Source organism: Trematomus bernacchii, unplaced genomic scaffold, assembly GCF_902827165.1.
Source record: "Trematomus bernacchii unplaced genomic scaffold, fTreBer1.1, whole genome shotgun sequence".
In the NCBI taxonomy this organism is placed as follows: domain Eukaryota; kingdom Metazoa; phylum Chordata; class Actinopteri; order Perciformes; family Nototheniidae; genus Trematomus; species Trematomus bernacchii.
This window is the reverse complement of record NW_022987620.1, coordinates 1,991,069-2,010,997: the sequence shown is the minus strand read 5'-3', so window position 1 is coordinate 2,010,997 and position 19,929 is coordinate 1,991,069. Positions and strand designations below refer to the sequence as shown.

Sequence of the window (19,929 nt, the reverse complement as noted above, 5' to 3'; positions counted from 1 at the left end):
ATGTATGTTACACTGGGTCAAAACATTGAAATCACTCACAGACAACTTAAAGCCTACTTGTGTTTTACTCCTTGAAAGCTACACCTTCAAATTTGACAATTCCTTGGACTTTAGACATTGGTATCTCCACAGTGGCTGAAAGAATATTTACCGATCAAACAGCATTTGACACGTCCATTCCCTTTGCGTAATAAGGGGCTGTTTCTATGTTTACATGATTCTATGGTGCCAGGGTCCCCAATGTATATCATTCAAACAATCCCTCAAATCTCACCTTTTCACTCTTGCCTTCAACTCCTAATCCATTAACCCCTCGCCCTTATTCCACCTAGCTTAGCACTTTATACTTGTCTTGTTATGTTGTTTTACTTGCTTGTAAGCGCTTTCAGCACCAGGAAAAGCGCTATATAAATGTAATGTATTATTATTATTATTATATCCTCTTTATGACACATTACTGGGACCTTTCAAAGGATCTTATCAAATCAAATCAAATCAAATCAGGTTTTATTTATAAAGCACATTTATAAAGCACATTTAAAAGCGATTTTTGGTCGAGCCAAAGTGCTGTACATGTAATAAAAACACATTACTACAAAACACAATAAACGACAATAAATTACAACAGATATATCTAAAAAAACAAAATAAAAATAAAACACACGGAAAAGTCAGGAGTCGTGCTCCGCTCTAACTAGAAAGCCAGAGAGAAGAAGTGTGTTTTTAGTTTTGATTTAAAACCCCTAGGGTCTGGGCCCTTATGCTCTTACTAAAGTGTTTTACCTTAGGACAATGTATGCTTTGAAGTTACTCACCTAAAACTAAAAGCCAGCTTATGTTAGACTCCCTGATAGCTTCACCTTTTAATTTGAGGGCTAGACAAATCCATCGACATAAGGATGTAACGACTAAACAGCCATTGAAACGTCCATTTCCCTTTGGTCTTTTGCACTTTAGACTGTGAGAAAAGCCCTTACTTGCCAAATGTAAAAGTAATAAACATTGGTTATTTTATCTTCAAGCCAAAGTTATTTGAATTCTCTTGTGATGTTACAGATTCTTAACTCATCACAAAAAAGACATCACACATTTGGCTGAACCTTTTGTGTATAATTGTGAAATTGATGAGAAATTCTACCTTATGCTTTAATAAGCATTTGTGGTACCTAAAATAAGAATACAAATGTGTCCAGTTTGGGGAACATATATTTGTGTAAGCCGTTTTTGGGATAAAACAACGTGTTGCCTTTGTTTCATGGTATTTTAACCAAGGATTTAAGCGTTTTTATTTTAAAAGCAAAATGGTTTTGAGTTCATTTTGTATCAGTGTTGTTTTTATGTTGGTTAGTAAGTTTATATCAAGAACATCCTGGGAAGATAGAACCATGGTTACATAAGGATGACCCTGCATAACTGTACATAATAACCCACTTGCAAATAATTCCAACTAAAAATGCAAATCACCACATCACGAAAGCTTGATTGAACTTGAATCCGACAGAGGCTGAAAAAGCACCATGAGCACATTCCTGACATTCTACAGCAACATCAGCATACAGCACTCGGCCTTCTGGCAAGCATTAAGAAAATGCTATTCTCCGCTTTGCATAGGTGAAGGGTCACACTTTCTTATTATGTGGAGCATTTGGTGAAAGTGTGGTATTTTTATTGCGTTGTTTAACATTTTCATGTGTCCAGTCTATTATGTGGTATGAGCTGGTGATCACTGCGATCAAATATGTATGGAAAGATTAGAAAGTGCAGGATGTAATGTGTTGAAAAACTGAGGGGAATTGACTAGGAAACCACAGTGGATCACTTTATTTAGTATCAAAGGCATTCCAAATTTGACCTTTTTTTCCCCCCTTCTCAACACAGCAGGAGAGCTTAACAAACGCAGCTGTAGAAAAGTCTATGCAAGAATCCTTTTAATTCAAGATTCAAGCGTTTAAGTATAATTATAGCAGAAGAGCATAAATGGTCTACATTTACACTTAACTGTCACTTAGCGTGTCAACACTGACAGATGCTAATTGCCACAAGCTACCTTTCTTCATTTCTCCACAAACTAGTACACAAACACTTTCCATTTTGCCGTATGCTAATGTATTCATATATTCACATTCCATCCATGCATTTAAATGACCACTGCATGCTGATCACATCATTCAAATGTATAGCCCATCTAGGATTGGCAGAAGCCTGTAAGTGGATCAGTACACTTTGTTGTTGGTTTTCTTCAGGGGAGCCTTGCCACTGACCCCCAGAGCAGCAGGAGTCTTGTAGAAAAATGTTTCCATCAGTAGCAGGAAAGAGATCATAGTGTGTCTTTATGCCGTTTTGACATTGGACGAGTTCAGCGTGGGTGCCGAGGTCTGCTGTTGGGCGGTATGCGCTTGTTATTGTGTTTTCTCATCAAGCTTCCTCTTGTTACCTGTCACGGAGCTGACACAACATGCTAGGGCAGATGGCGCAAGGTATGTAATGGAATCTGTTTTGGGAAATCCCATCTGTAGGTTGCAGCCTTGACGTCAGCTCTTGGAAGGCGATTTAGCATCTCGTGATCATGACTTCTGTTAGCTGCTGAGGGAAGCAAAAAGGAACAAAACACAGTGCAATATAATCCATGTAAACACGGAATAACAGTGAACTCTTGTTGTCTGAACTCCATTACTTGATCCCCACTGCTTATTGTTTTGGATCTCGCTTGAAATGCTAACGTATCTCTCCAAGGGTTTTGCCGGCGCAGTGCAGGGACATCCACGGTGATGGGGTAGCGAGCAAAGTGGTAGTTGACAGCACTCTGTGATTTGCCAGTGGGAATAATGCATAAGAAATGGAAAATCGGCGTCTCTTTGTTGATTGTTGTTCCCTTTTGTCACTACTGATTAATTAAACATTCAGTAATGCTCAGTTGTTCGCTTGAAAGACATTTTTTTGTTTCTTCCTGCGAGTAGTTTTCCTCTTGTTAAGTTTTCATGTGCTGCCGCACGGTGGGAAGAACGTGATTCTCCGGACAAACAAACAAGAAGTCATTCATCGCCTAATATTCATATATAACCTGGTTCCTTTTACAGTGGCGTTTCATCTTTGTATTGCGTTGAAATGAGAATGTATGCAGGCCTCAGTGGATTACTGGTGCAGGGGATAAAAACCACAGGAAAAGGGGGAAGAAATTAAACGGATGTTGCTGCTGCATATGAGCAAATCCCCCGAACTACGCATTACAGTGTAATCATGGCACATGCTAAGAGTAGAACAGACGTCTGGTATTGCGTTCAGACAATGCTGAGAACGTGATTTTGCTTAGCGAGAACCCTCCTGCGTAGAATAATCAAAAATCGAATCCGCACCGTAACGGCTGCTTCTCCTGGCGATGTTATCCACTTGTCAGTTCCACTCCAGGCTTCATCAATGTCTCAGCAGCTCCTCGCTTATCAGGAGTGTGTCCACGGTATATCAGCCACACCCGGGACAAACATCAACACCCACCTTTTATCTGCCAAGGACTACGGATAGGTACAAAGCCCTTCTCATTGAATGTCACCATCCCCCCCATAGGAAGCGGTCCGCACAGCCGGATGAGATATGTGACATGGGCCACGAGGTCGCCATGTTTCCTGCTCGCGGAGGAGCATAGAGGTTAATGGGAAATGAAGGAGAAAGAGCTTTTGTTCTCCCTTTTTAAAAGGCCCAGTCGGATAAGACGTGTGGCTCTCCGTGACTTTTCTCTGACTTTCATTTCCCTGAGAATGGAGGTGACTACCGTTGTAATTGTTCAGCGGATGGTTTCTCAAAGTACAGTGCAACAATGAGAGGAAGTGGAGAGCAGAGGTGGTGTTGGAGGAAGTCGGAATTGAGTTTGAGCGTATTAATGTAAGGAGTCTGAATACATGACTGCTGTGCTTGATGGGGTGTTACTATATGGTGCTGTTTGACAACGCATCTTGAAAGATGCCCACTTTTTTAGTAATAAGAGAAAACAGCTATAGTTATTTTTCTATCCAAATCCATAAGCCAGTGGAACACATAACACATTGTTTTTAACACAATTATTTATTCAGCAGACAAGATGCTTTTCTGGGCATTTGTCGAATTTGACAAAAAACAACACAAAACAATTTAATTCAATGAAATGGTTAAATAAGCAATCTTGATGCTAAATGCTCAACTATGTTAGCTAACTAGGAGCTGCCTGAAATGAATTGGTAGGATGTAAAACCAAGACAATGGATGAACAGATGGACAAAAGCTAGAGTGCAGTGGCCCGGGGAGCTCAGCATACTGTAACTATAGAAAATGTGAATGCGCTGCAAATACAGAAAACATAAGCAATTAGAAATAAGTCCAACACCACCCAATGGAAATGTAGGGAGGTTACTAACAATTGATACAAAAATTACTTATTTGGTAGTTTTTCCATTTAATGCTGCTTTATACTTCTACTATGTTCTAAAAGGATAAGTTGTAGCAATATACTAGCCTGTACCTCAAGAACTATACTTGTGTATAGTTATTCTCTTTAGTGATTTAAAGCATATGCTTTAGAAAGTGGCCCTATTCTGTTTTGGGGGGATTTCCCTTTCCAGTAGTTTGTTATATATGTTTTTTTAAATGTAAAGGGTCTGCAAAGGCTCCCCCAGCCTGAAACGTCTCCATTGGACTCTACTTCCATTACATAATGACATCACTATGTAACACCCCGCTTATTGGCTAGCGCTCAAACAGATTGTACCTGATAGGTTAAGGGGCGGGAAATCTCTTATACATAGCTCTTTGGTTAATGTTTGGGGAAATATTTTTGTTTCAGTTACAGTAAATATGAATAAACACATTGCAGAATTGTTCTGTATTATCCAAGACCACAATCTTTGACCATTTATACTTTGTTACTTGCTAAAAACGTCTATTTAATACATCTTAAATGATTATTCAGTTATAAATTCCAGTCCCTTCAAAATGTATTTGCTGATGCAAATGAGTAGTATATCAAGTCTCTTTGGAGACAGTTGTGAAGTATCTGCTGAGTTGGTTCATTATGAACAATCCTTTCCATAAACTCATTTTATCATTTTTAATATAAGTGTAATAATTAGTGCAAATGTATCCACATTATGTTTTTTTTATTATCTATTAGATTTTGTGTTATGTTTCGTATAAATCCATGAGTTTTGTAATTTCCTCTGCCCCTAATCTTCAGACAAGTAAGGACAGTGTGGTTTCTTTTAATTGAAAGATATAAATTATAATGAATATTTGATATTTACTCTACTTCCCCTGTATTCTTAATTCCATATCCGATAGATAATCATGTTTCCCATTCACTCCATGATAAAGTGAGTGTGTTGCTTATTTGTAAAAGCTTAGCCATGATAGGAATTGGAATTCATGTGCAGGGATAGCACAGATCTCCGAGGATTAGTAGATCTCGTTTTCCTGTTAATGGGGTCTTCGACTTTAAGGCCAGTACAAGCTGACAAATTCCCCCCGTATGTCTGCCCACCATATGCTGGAATTATGAGGCTGTGCTCCCCTTCTGCAGCTAACAAGGGGGTTGTGATGTAGTTGGAAATTACTAAATCTGCTTGAAGAGAAGCTTCAGGTAATTAGGAGGAGGTCGCGAGACCATCCTCCTTTCGCTGGGGGGGGGGGGGGGAATGCACATGACAATAATTGCTACACTGCGAAACAAACTTGCTGAAAGTTGTTTTGCCGGATGGAGCCCGTGCGAAAGATGCCCCGGGAGAGTTGAGTGTGAGTGTACTTCATTATCAGGGCGATTAATAAGCGGACGCCCAGACAGATGGCCCGTCTCCTCGATCGGCGGGCCGTACTCTCCGAAACCCCCGCAAAATGAGTACCTGTATGAAAGCACGGATCAGAGCCAAATGTGTCAAGATCTGCTAAATTGGAGCGCAGACATAAATTGAAGTGACATTAATAGATTACCTGGAGTTGATTTGCATTTTCTGAGTTATTATGGGTGTGGGTAACAGGACTAACAGGCACAGCCGTCTATGTAGAGGCCTTAATGATGTTTCTGATTACGCTCTCATCACCCGCGGCAGCTGGGAAAATAAGTAAAGGCTTGTCATCGCAGATTTGGACGATAAATGAGGCGACTTGATCAAGGGGAGACGTATGTAAATGAGCGAGGCGCAGACCTTTATCGGAACTGATCGCCTCACGCTTTCAACATACAGCAGAAAGCTGTGATCATAGCTTATTTAATACGCATATGTTTTTAGAAGTAATACACTCGTACATAATCCTGCATGAAAGATAACATTCTTAAATACAGCTGTATGTCTCATCAAAGCATGTGTTTCTGATAGATCTATCTATCTATCTATCTATCTATCTAATTATCTATCTATCTATCTATCTATCTATCTAATTATCTATCTATCTATCTATCTATCTATCTATCTATCTATCTATCTATCTAATTATCTATCTATCTATCTATCTATCTATCTATCTTAGATTCATATTGCTCTTTACTCATGTATTTCTCTACACATACACCTCTCTCAGATCAATACAGGGAAAGCTGAGCTATTTTCAGAGCATTTCATGCTCCACTTGGGCCAGATGTTCTATTAAAATCCCCTTCCTTGATATTTCTAAAAATATGATTGTGCTATGCAGATATTGCAGTAAATCTCGAACATATCTCAGGCTAGGAATTTCTGAGTCTGAAAGCATTAAAATGCAGTTTTATTAACTTGAATAAACTGAGCAGTATTTCAGGCTTGCATCAACCCACATAAGTTGAGGGCGGCACATATTTAGTGGATCTTTTTATCTGGCATTTCTCTGTTGTGCTTTGAGAGCGAAGAGCGAGGTTGTCTGGTGTTTGTGTCTCTCTCCTCTCTGATCCCAGACTCTGCAGCTTGGCAGATGGACTGAGTGGCAGGGGGCCCCTGGCCCTTTAACATGGTGGGCAGCTGGGCCAGAGCTGGGCCAGAGCTGGGCCAGCGCTGGGCCGGGGCACATCTGATGAGCAGGCTCCCGGGCTGGGCAGAGACGTGGCAGACCGAGGCTGTGGTGGTGGTGGTGGGCGGCTCGCAGGCTGAGCTGGGGTCAGAGCAGTGAACCTGGCCAGGGCTGCGACCCTCTCAGGCCTGTCCGACTGCCAGGCAGTGTGCATGCCAGTCTGCCCTTTGCTGTGGCCGTGCTAAATGGGGATAGGACAGGCCTGAGAGGCAGAGAGGATTTAACTGACATGCTGGAGTTTCTCTGCAAATAACCTGCTACTCCCATCCATCTCACCTCATTTGGCAACAACAGCTTCACTTGTGCATCTGTGTGTGTACGTGCATGTCCTCTGTGTTTAGGCTTGCTTTAATCACATCTGTTTGCGCCTGTGATACTCTTCACCTGTCAATAACCCAGCACCATGGGTGAATAAACAGAACTGGATACAGGAAGCGGGGCCCTGTTCATTCCTACAGAAGTTGCCTTGTGGAGCATGAAGCAAAAAGGACTCTTGAGAACAAAAATATATCCAGATCTTCAAGTAATCTCGGCCCATAGATCATTGTGCGCATTTCCCTTAAGCCCTGCCTCCAAGCTTTGTGACGGTTACGGGAAAATAACAAAGTTATACACTGAATTAGAAGTCTCTTTCTCAATGTAAGTCAATGGGAAAAGGTATTTTTGGGCTCAACAAATTCACAAAAAGACTGACACAAAGTTTGTGGTACCAGCATTTGGACGCTACATAAATGTGCTTCAGCACCCGGCGCACTTCCTGGTGGGTTGACTTGGGCCCATAGAGCATGAGCACTGTTTTTGTTTTTAAACCCCGCCTCCAATTTGTCACGTCACAGCTTTCCTGGCTCAGTTAGATATATGGAGGGGATATAATGATGGATTCAAATTTTAGCACATTTTACAACTTTTACAAACAAATTATTTTGTTACATTTTTAAAAGGTCTTTTTGGTCCCAATGATGTCACGTGACTGACACGGAAGTTGTAGTACCGTCGTTTTTGGCCAGTGCTTCAACAGCCGGCTCATCTCCAGGGGGCATGCCAAGCGCCCTCTTTTTTTTCTGCGATCATCCATTCTTCTCATGTCTGTAGCTACACCCAGCAGCTGATAGAGTCATTGCTTGTTCAGCATCTCTTTGTTTCACGCTAAGCCACTACATTAGTGTATGTACAGAAAAAAATGGAAAGTCAATTATCCCCCTCGCTAACACACATGCTGGTCCGGAGTAAGGGAAAAAAACATGACAAAACACACAGTCACAGCTGCTCAATATCAATACAAATGTGTATTACTAATTCAACCAAATGTTATTTATTTTCCAATGTACCTCTGAATTATGGATGTAACATCATCAGTCACTCGTCCAGATGCAGTCATAGAAGCCCTTTAGAGCCTCACGGGGCATTATTTAGTTTCTAGCACGCATGCAAGCAGGCACACGTGCACATTTACACACACACACACACACACAAAGTGCATACAAGTGCACTAATACACACACATTCTCTGCGTTAGCATAAAGCCGCGGCGCAGTCGTAAAGATGCTGTTGTTCAGGTGTAATTTGTCCCCGCTCCCCTGTGTAACCCGCAGAGAGGCACTCTCTTTGTAACTCACCCCCTCTCTTCCTCTCATGCACACACTTTTTATGTGTCTCCTTCTCTCTGTACTTCTCCCTCCCCCGTTCTCCCCTCCTTCAGCTCGCCGTCGTTCTCTCTCGGCCTCTCCCTTGAGGGGGAACAAAAAGTAGCTGGCTTCTAGGTAATGAAGCCCTTCAATGTGATCTGCATAAGATTGCCTCCCTCGCTGGCCTGGCTGCAGAGCCCCGATGAATAGCAAAAGACTCTCAATTAGACTAAGGACAAAAAGCAGCTCTCTCCTTCGCCACAGTGTCGTTTCTCAAACAAAGTCGCTCGTTTTTGTTGTGTGCCGTGCCCATGAAGTAGAAAGAGACGGGGAAATGAAAAGGAAGGAGGTAAATAACAAACAAAGTTCATGAAAGGGAAGGTAAAGGAGAGAGTGTGCAGCATGTCTACAAGCTGCCGTGTTTGTTTTTTTGTAATAATGAGGAGAAGGATGCGGAAAGCTGAAGCCGCCACACATGCCACCATCTGTGTTGTCGCAGCCAGTGGATGTGATTACATGGATTTCATGCAACAGGGTCAGTGGCCCACGGAACACGAGGGAAGCAAAGGTTAGAAATAAAATGAATCTTTTTTAAATATTTAAAAGGCTGCAGTGTTGGATTGCACTCCTAACAAAATATGTTTCCAGGGTTACTGTCCTGTTTAATCAAGTGCTGTAATGACATTTTTTGCAGCGTTGGATTACATTTACAACTCGTCTCCCGCTGTCATACTGTCACACACTGCTGATCATTGTACCAAGGTCAGTTAATCAATGTGAGAGTGAACACTAGGACGCAGGATCAGCAGCCCTGCAGGGTGGAAGGGGACTGAGTCGCATTCATTGTGTCATCTGAAGACAGTGTAATGCCTTCAAATGGGCAGATCCATTTACTGTGAAGTTCTCCAAGTTTACTGGCTGACACTGGGAGCACGCTAGTTATATTGTAACTAAAGCTGCCACTAGTCCATCGACAAAAAGATGATTCAGAACTAAGTCTTGTAGTTGTTGCTGTCGTTTTAGCAAAAATGCTGACGGACGCTAGCTTACCTGCTAATTTTCGCTTGTTTTGTCGGACCACAATAGTCCAGTACACAACTTAAATAGTTGTAATGTGCATGGTAATAGCCCATTTTCTATAATTTTCTTGACCAGGTTGTTTAATGATAAATGGCATGTTTTGAGAGAATAAACACATATTTCAATAATACAACAATTGTAACTGCCTTTGGCTTTTTGCTTGGCCATAGTGGTTAGTGAAGCCTTCCATTGGCTCTAAATGGAATCTTTGCCCTTTTAATTATCCATTGGCGTCAGACAGTTTTCTTTCCACCGATTTAGCATTGAACCTCAACTCCAGGCTTGACAGATTTAAAAGCTATACAACCAAATCAATCAATCTAATCTAAGTACTTTATTAAACCAACTTGCCTTCTGAACATCACACTGCATATAATGCAGGACTTTGACTGTTAAATGATGTAGTCTCCAAGCACACTATTCTGAGGCTTGACAGAACTCCTCCAGAGCCAAAAACATCATTTGACTTTATTGTAACGTCAATGTAAAATTGTCCCTCCTTAAATAAAATTGCACTGCAGCCCTGATAATAGAGTGCTTTTCAATGGATACTTTAGTAAATGATTTGAGTCACCCTCATTTGTTACACCTAAAGTGAACCAGCTGTCCAATATAACATCCTTTGTGTTCTCTGACCACAGCTTTTACTGTAGCCAACCTCCATTCAGAGCCCTACCAATGCTGCATTGGATGCAAGAGTGCGACTGTAAACTAAATGTAAGTGGATAAGCAAAACAAGAATGAGTTCTTGTGACCCATTGTGTACTTTACAGTGGACTTTTTCTTAACTTTCTGAAATCATTTATTTTAAGTACAAACAAGGAGTTTTACAATAATGTTTATTTTTGTATTATTATGTACCTTTAGCATAACTTGCTCCATGGTATTGCTACTCTAAATGGGAGCATAAGTTACAAAATGAACATCATGCTGTATTGTAGAATAATTCAAAGCTAAATATTAGGATCATAAATCAAGTGAGAAGCAGGGACATTTTCTCATAGACCTCTATCCAACCACATTTCAATATGCAGCCAATAGAGTCTTGCCCTTTGGAGGGAATGCAAGCTTACGGGACTTTTCAGTCGCTATGTGACACACATTGTTTTGAAGCACACATATATCACGTAAATGTGATTCATCAGCATGCTACAGCAGGGACCTTCAACCTTCGACCCCCAGCACACCACCGCAACACAGTATTGCATGGCCTTGATGATGTTATTGCTTTTTACAACATACAACATTGCCCATATTTTGATTATAAAAAGGATAGATTTGTTGACTTAGATGCAACCTCACCTATGTGAGACAGGGAAGTTTGATGCAGATGCCTGAAGTCTTTAGGCCAGTCCATATCACACCCTGCTGGAGATAGATCCGCTGTAGCTGGGCTGAAACAGTCAAATGATCACTTGCTCTTTCAAACATTTACTCAGTTATTGCCTATTGGCCTCCATTCTACAGATGGCACACTGAGCTGGGATCATTCACGGCAGTTTCCTTTTTCTTTGCTGCACAATGTGTTTGTGTGTATAATGTAAGAAAATGGAGATCTGTAAATGTATCTTTACACTTCTGGAATAATTCATTTCTAATGGATAACACGTTTTATGGACTTTCATTTTCCTTCAATATGACACAAAAGGTCAATTTTAAAAGATTTGTTGAAATAACTTAATGGTATCAGTCAAAGGTCGGAAGATGAACTGTTTAATCAAGTGCTTGGAAAGCTGAACTCCCAGCAATGCTTGTTTGCATAAATAAACTACATTGTATCACACTTACTTGCAAACGCATCCAAATATTGCTTTCAAAAAATATTAACATTTTTGTAATCGTTTCCAAAATATATTTGTGCAGAACGGATACCTTTCAGAGATACTGTACGTGACCATGATCCAACCTAGGTTACATCATTAGCAACATGGATTGACGTAAATTAACATGCAAAACACAAATACAGGTAAATGTACTACGATGTGCACTTCTGTTGCTTTTGGACATCTGACAACTGTTTCTGCTTAAAGCCAGGATGGATGGATTGGCGTTCCATTGAACCTTTTCAAGGACTAACGCAAAACATTTTTTAGTTCCATGTTGTCTGGATCTCAACATAACTTCCTGTTTGTGTGTGTGCGTCAGTGTGCTTCCTGATCAGTCGTGTTACATATCATCCACAAGTGATGAGGGACTGTTTGAAGTCATGCTGGTGAGTAGGAGGTCTTCACAGTATCACTGCTATAAACGAGCAGGTTCTGCAGTTCTCACCTTCAACTTGGCAAATGTTTACTCATATCTGCTAAGACGCTTTCTCGTACGCATTCTTCAGTACTCCGCTGTGGCTCACCCATTAATAATTGAAGAATAGAGTTGTGGATATTTAATGCTGTGTTGTAGAGGCCTTTTTCCAGCGCACTTCTTCCTACTCTGCATTCATTCCACTTTGCCCCTTCGAGTTCCCCTCCTTGTATTTTACGGTGCGTCATCCCCACTTACTCTTTGGCTTTTGTCAGAAAAAGCAGGAACTTTTGCTCCGTGGCTACGCGGCTGAAAGTCAACATGAATATGTGTGCTTCTGAGGGCTGTGCTCCCTTTTCATGCTTCAGGTGATTTTACAGTGTTGAGCAGCGAGAACAGGATCCCCTGAACTCTCATCCCTCCATGTCTGCATTATTAATTGTCTGAGGTTCCCTGCAGGCAACCGGCGCTATACCTAATATTAAAAGCAGGGATTGCAATCCATTGAAAGACATAATAATACTTTTTAGAGTTACATTATGCTAAATATATGTTTTCTTTTTAGCTGTTCTTGTTTGTGCTGTGGATGCTTCAAGTGGCTACTGCCTGTCCTATTGCTCAATGCAACATGAATGCGGTTGGAACACATTCATCAAGGTGGTGTAGATTTGAGACTCGAGAGGCCCATCCAATCACCAGCAGAGAATAAAAGGGAGAGGCATAAAAGTCGGTACAGCAAGGTCATTTGAAAAAGAAGCTGATAAGACGAAAGGATCAAATCTCCAGTACGAGCCTCCTCTTCATGTCTGTCCCCATTAACTAAAGCCCCTCGCCTGGCTCGCACAGCCCCGCCACGCCCTCAGCTGTCTGATGCAATGAAGGGGAAGTAGAGGAAAAAGAAGAGGACTCAACTTCATTTATTTTGCAATGAAATGAATGGCCTTGCTTGTAATTGTGTTTTTTAACCTTTAGTTTTTTCTGTTTAAGGTATTCCTTTAAATATTTTGTTATTGTATTTCCAATAGTCCACTGTTTGGAGCTATAACTACGAAAGGAAATGCACTTTAATTAATGTATATCCTAAAAAACATTTGGGATATTTTACACATCCATATTGAAGAAAGATTGAGGAATAACTTTGAATGTTTTTACTCAATAGCATTACATATTCTTGTCTCAAGGAGCAATTCAATTGAGTTTTGAACACATTGCAATATAATGAGTTATTATTCATTATGTTGCTGATTAAACGGGGCAAAATAATGTACCCCATCTCCATTTTTCCCCTGTATCAGGTAATTCAGTGAATGTTTTAGTTGTATCCAATCAGAAAACAAGGTTCCTCCTACATTGTTATCCCCACAAAAGTAATGTACTGTAATTTGTGAATATCGTAAAAATCTTTGTTATATATTACACATAATTGTAAGTATTAAGAGAATAAGAAATAACTATAAATGTTTTTAAGAATCGTTGACTAATAACTGAGCATATAGTCATTATTCATTACATTGCTGATGTAGTGCGGCAAAAATATTAACCACAAGTCCATTTAGCTTCTTTTTTTTCTGGTTCGGGTAGCACTTGTGGTCATCCTGTGTTTGGCCCTCTGGTCCAGCTGTCATGCAGGCGTCTGATTGGTGGCAGCCTTTTTCCTGGTCTTGCTGTTTGTGTGTATTGGAGCATTGGCAGCTGCATTGCACTCAACGCTGCAGTATGGATTTAGTCAGTTTGTGGTTTTACCACAGTCACAGTCTGGTGTCCAAACACACACACAAACACACACACACGCACAGTCAATCCTACAGCAGGTTTACTATGTCACACTGGGGGCTGCTGTGTAATTGGCTGAATCTGCTCTCCAGCACGCTGCAGAGATAGCCCTTTAAAATGTCACTTCACTTCTGGGGAGTGTAAACAAACCTTGGGATTACTAGGGGTGTAAATCCACATTCCAATATTTCTGTCGCCCCCGTCTTTCAAAATGTTCTCCCCCCACCCACTTTGAGAGTTTAGGGGCAGGTGTAGTTCTTTGCTTAGTATTTGTGCATGTGTCTGTCTTCCTGTGACAGTCAGCATGTTAACAAGTGATTCCACCGCTGGTATGCATAGGTGTGGGCGAGTGTTTTAACATGTCTGTCGTGTGGACACTTTATGTGGCGGCATGCAGCTCTGTCTGTGTGTTCTCTGTGATGGATTGCTTGTCAGACGGCAGCATAGCACCGTTCTCACCGGCTGACGAAGACATTAAGTCACCAGTCACGTAGTGCGTTTCAACATTCCTCTGGGAAAACGCTTTAACCCTTCCCGCTCCGGGACGCCTGTCAGATGACAGAGTGTATTACTTAGAAAAGTGCTCGGTGCTAAAAACCCGCAGTATGGCTGGATTCAGTGGAGTTCAGCGTCAGTCACACATTGCTGTTAGATAGGCAACTTGCTGGGGTTGTCGACCAATGTCATTGAGGGGCTTGTTTTTTTTATTTTTACAATACCTCTACAGGCTGTAAGAATAGACAATACATAATTGACGGAGCACATCCTGTTGCACCGCAGCATCATGGGGGAGTTGTTGCTTCCCTCCGACTCTGTCCTTTGTTTTTAATGCAACGTCATCCTCAGTGTTGCTGCTGCCCCCAGAATATGAAAATAGCACACTCGCCCAGAGAATACCCTATACATTCAGCCAATGCATTTGGGAGGGACTGTGGATCCTTATAGTGTGTTTCTTTGCAAGGGCAACAGATTCTAATGCATACCATGGGGTTAAAATGTACTAAATTGTTATTTTAGTTCCAATGTAGTCCTTTTTTAAGCCTTATTATTAATTTGAGTCATGTTTTTTATACACATATTTGATCTCATACACTGTTTGTACTTAAACCTACAAAAAGCAATGTACTGTTCTTGTGTACATCCTAAACAATCATTTTGTATATATTCGACTAATTTCAAACAAGAAATATGAAGATGCAGTCCGCTTAAAAAACGGTGAAAGAATCAGGAATAACTTTTTTTACAAATCATTGTATTATGATAAATAACCATACGTTACTCACATCTGATATAACTTTATTATATCCTGTATTATAGTATTTTTCTATTGCATTCAATATTCTTGTCTAAAAAAAGTAACAATTAAATTAAGTAATTAGGTTCATTGACAGGTAGTTTGATCAGTTTTGATAGACAGTGGACTGGTATATGAAACAACACAACCATCATCAGAACCAGATTCAGATATTACTAAATTCTGATTAGCCAATGGAAGTGTGGCATATATTTTTTTGATTGAATTCAAACACGTGATAGGAAGACAGTCTCTTGCACAATGTCTAATCCAGTGTGACCCCGGTTTGCTAATCACTTATTTGATGTGCAAACAACAATTTCAACATACCGTGGTATAGGACAAACAGTTGTGTAAAGTCCAGCAATCTGATAACTTTGAAAGTCGTATCATGTCTTGGAACCAAGTTTAAACTTGATAGACCAGAATTCAAGCTACACACTTCCTTTTCCTTCCTTGTTAACCCTAACCCTAACCTTAACCCTGGTGTAAATATATAAGGGGGAATGTTATTCTTTTTTGGTCTAATTGTATTTTCCCAAATTATACATTGGCTCTGCATTCCCACAGCAATGTACAAGCACACACTGAAATGTGTCTGAAGTTGTCCACTGAGCAGAATTGGGCTACACGCCTTGTTAAAGACATGTTAGCAACAGTGTATACATTAGAAGCTCATTTATACTATTAGGAGTTACTTTGATCTCTGGTTTCCCGCTCTCAGGAGCTATTGCTGATATAGCGCAGCAAAAATATTAACCGCAAGTTAATTTCCCACCAACGTTTTGCATTATGCTGAAACTTCTCTTTTTGTATTATTATTTTTTCCCTTTTTTATTAAGGAAGCATAATTCACATTAAACACTTTTGCCCCTGTGGCAGGGTTCTCAAATTAGGAACATTTTGTTCATTTACCCATGATGAAGTCGTTCATTAGAAAATATACTTTGCCTTATTCTTTGTTATTACCTCGCCATGGTAAATGCCTTGGGAGCAATTAAACATGTGAAGTGCCCAATTTTCCGTCCTCCACTTCCAGGCCTGAACTCTATCTGCATGTTGCACACATTTCCTATGAACTAATTAAAGTGAATCAATGACACAAGCCTTTAAAATGGCGGCATATGTCACGGCCATCAGTGGGTAACAAAGGACCCTCTTAATTATTTCGTTGCTGCCGCTCCTGTAAACGGCTTGTCAAGACAGCAGACTCAGTAGCTTACTCTTTTCATAGTGATGCGATGTACATACACACACACATACAAACACACGCACTGTCCCCAGTTTCTCTGTGTAATGGCTCCCACTCTGCTTTATGAAAGACTAGTAATTGTAGTACAACAATGACAATGTAAGTGCTAAAGTGTGACGGTCCCCTTACTCCTCAAAAGTGCAACGTCCCCTATCCATCATTGGCTCTTGGGAACAGTGTCTTAGATGCTGACAACCATATCTTATCTTCAAGATACTTTTTTTCCTGTTGTTAGAACTCTTGTGACCTCCATTGTTTTAGTCCTAATCCAATTTAGAAAAGTTTGTTACAGTATTTATTAGCATGATTATTTGTTTAAAAAGTAAGTCGTAGTCACCGTAAAGCAGGGGTCTCCAACACGTCGGCTTGCGAGCTACCGGTAGCTACCGGTAGCTCGCAAGCCCTCAATAAGTAGCTTGCCAAGCAAATCCAAAATGTAAAAAATACACACAAAAAAAAAAGGAAATGTAATTAAAAGAATCTACCCTATGCATAAACGAAACCTCAATCATAGCGAACTCTATCTACTTACTACAATTCTATATCTATCTAACATCCCTCCCCCCCCCACCCCCACAATGAATATCGACCAATCACGTTCTTGCTTGATTTGCGGGACCAGCGTTGCAGTCGGGAAGAAAAGCAATGTGGAGCGTCATCGTCCTAACCACTTCATAAGGAGTTTAACCATGACACTTTTGCATTAAGAAAAATAAACAGCCTACATCCCAGCTCTCCAGAGAGTTTCATTTAATTTGTTAGCAGCTCATCCCTTACAACAGGAGCCCCATATTGATTATCATAAGAGGAAATAGGAAGGGTATATTTCAAGTTTGTTATGCATATAAGTTATTGGGCTTTTTTCTTATCGACTTAGATTTGTTCGAACATATTTTCTAATTTAATTGACTGAATTTATTATAAATTGGGCTTATTAACACATGAACACTACTGTGTAATATATGTTTACAGATATATTTAATAAGTACAATACAATACAAGCTCAAGTTTCATTTGTGGGCCGTATTCCATTATACTTTTTTTATTTGCTGAGGGCCGATTCAACATGTCCCACGGGCCGCATTTGGCCCCCGGGCCGTAGTTTGGAAACCCATGCCCTAAATGTCTAAGGAAAATGTTTACTGAGGGTCATTTACTCATAGACTTCTATACAATTTGACATCTTTTTGCTGTGTTTCAGTCGCCCAGTGCTAGCTGTTGGAGTGCTAGTTTATGGCACTTCTATGAGGGGCTGTACAGGCCGTAATTCATACTGGTCCTCTCACGGTCTTCAGACATGCATATATTATTTTTAATATTAAATGTAAACATTGAATGAATGTGCATGAGAGCAAAATGTATAAATATGAGCGTTAAAATATATGAATATGAGAACAAAATGTATGTGTGAGTGAACAATGTATAAATATGTGAGTGACAATATATGAATGTGGGCATTGAAATATGATAATATGAGAGCAGAATGTATGAATGTGTGAGTGTAAATATATACGTGTGTGAGAGTGAAAATGTATGTATGTAAAAGGAGAATGTATGTGCTTGAGAGGACCAGTATGAATTACGGCCTGTACGGCCCCTCATACACGTCCACTTCTCAGGCCCGCTTGGTTAATGCCTGAGACAAACACATATATCCTGATGTGCTCAGCCTCCACAGGGCATTTCCTCATTCATTTGCCCTGTTCCTCAGCTGCGTTGTGCGGCCCATGCTGAAACACGCACTTTACCATGAGTATGCATTAGTCCTATTATGAAGACTAATGGGCTGAGAGAGGCCGTGTTTCTTTCTGTGCCTTGCAATTACTTACTGCGCCTCCCTGTAATCCAAAATACTTACATCTTCCAGATATAAATATAACGCATCATGGGGTAGAGGAGAGCCACCACTTATAGTCACAGACGGGCTGTAGATCAAGTGAGTGTTGGTGGAAATGGTGACAAATAAATGGGTAGGATGTTAAAAGGCTGCATTGGAGAAAAGATAGGACCACATAGCAGTTGTTTATGAGCATGCTTATTTATTTAAGGGTTTCCCTCAATACCCATCTGCAGTGTTGCCATAAATGCCCATCTGCAGCCCAGGAATCTGAAACTGGCTTTGACTACTGTAGGAAAATCAACTGGCGGTGCTCCAAGTATGTCATCTTCTCCTCGGAGAGAATAGTCGGACGGGGCTGGATGGATGGATGAAAGGATGCCTCGACACGCTTGTTTTCTCCACCTCGTTACAAACGTTTCTGTGTTATCAAGAGCTTTGGCCTGCCACACTACGGCGCAGCGCTGCACTTTGTATTTGACAGTACTCTGCCTCACGGAGCTAATCGCCTCTTAATTCTTGCGTTACGCCCCGTCCGTGCACATGCATTTCAATCATATAGGTGGTACTGTCCAAAAATAGTGCTGGCAGCATTGCCTGGAGAGATTCACCGTCAGTCTCCCTGTCTGATCATGAGCTATTATCCTCTCTGCCCACAGACAGCAGGGAGAGCAACACCAGTGTCTATGTTATCTTGATCAATACATAATCACTTTGCTGTCACCGTGATGGCGCTATCAAGGGACAGTCCAGCCCCACAGACCAGCCATTTTAGAGAAACGGTTTGGCACGCCATCATTCTGACCTAGAAAAGCAGGAGGCGGGGTGGGCATTGGCTAAGTGAAGCCTGGACTCATTTAAACAGTCATTGCCATGGGATGCATTATTACATTTTCACTATGCTTGGGTTCATTACATTCGTTTGCAGTGTGCTGTTGGGTTATGGGAGCAGAGAAATATTGACTTACCAACAGACTGACTACTGACAAGGGAGCAGCTATAGTAATTATAGTGGTTAACATTATTCATTACTATACATAGCTTTGTTGAACATCTATCTAATTGGCCGATGAATGCATTCGGAGATTTTGCAATTTCTGAGTAATAGACAGCTTTTTCCACATTTAATCATGTCATTGCACAGCCGAGAAGTCTATTTTTGTTCATGGTAATCAAATTATCTCTGGCAACAAGCAGGGAAAAAAAGATAATCGATGTGAAGATGTTTTCCAGTACAATGTCAAATGTACCTGAGTGAATGAATCAGTATAATGTCAGACAAAGGCTCTGCAGTCTTTCAGACTTACGGAAAGCTTTTTCAAACCAGATTTTCAAAACGTTATGTAAAGGGCCATTGCAAAGATTTAGTTAAAATGATCGTATTGCTTCCGCTATGAAAAAATACTCTGTTCCACTGCGTACTGCAGAAACAGCAACGTAACTTAAAATGACAGCAGCACTGGTCGATGTTTACTGAAACTGTCCAAGTCTGTTCACATTTTACTTTCCATTAACCAGTCTTTAAACACTGCCAGAGCCCATACCATGTTTCCTTCAGTGTTTACTTCTTGTCTGTCTTCTTTTGCAGATTGTTTTCTTTATTTACTGGCGATAGTTTAGCCTTAATGAAGCCAAAGTAGCCACTGGGTTTTCTGATGGAAGAAAATTAATGTTTCTCGTCCACAGCTTACCTTAAATCGACTTGATATTTTTATGCGGATTGATAAGAACTGCACATAGTCCCTTGATCCTCCTTAGCAAAGGTCATGTTATGCTTAGCAGCGTTTTGTTAGCGTTTTAACAACTTCTGAAATGCCCAAATCGACCA

General features: G+C 40.6%; 1 protein-coding gene across 1 annotated transcript in view; it reads left to right on the top strand.

Annotated features, from left to right (window-relative positions):
- Positions 1–19,929, top strand: part of cdh8 (cadherin 8) — a 119,926-nt gene that overhangs the window by 45,078 nt on the left and 54,919 nt on the right.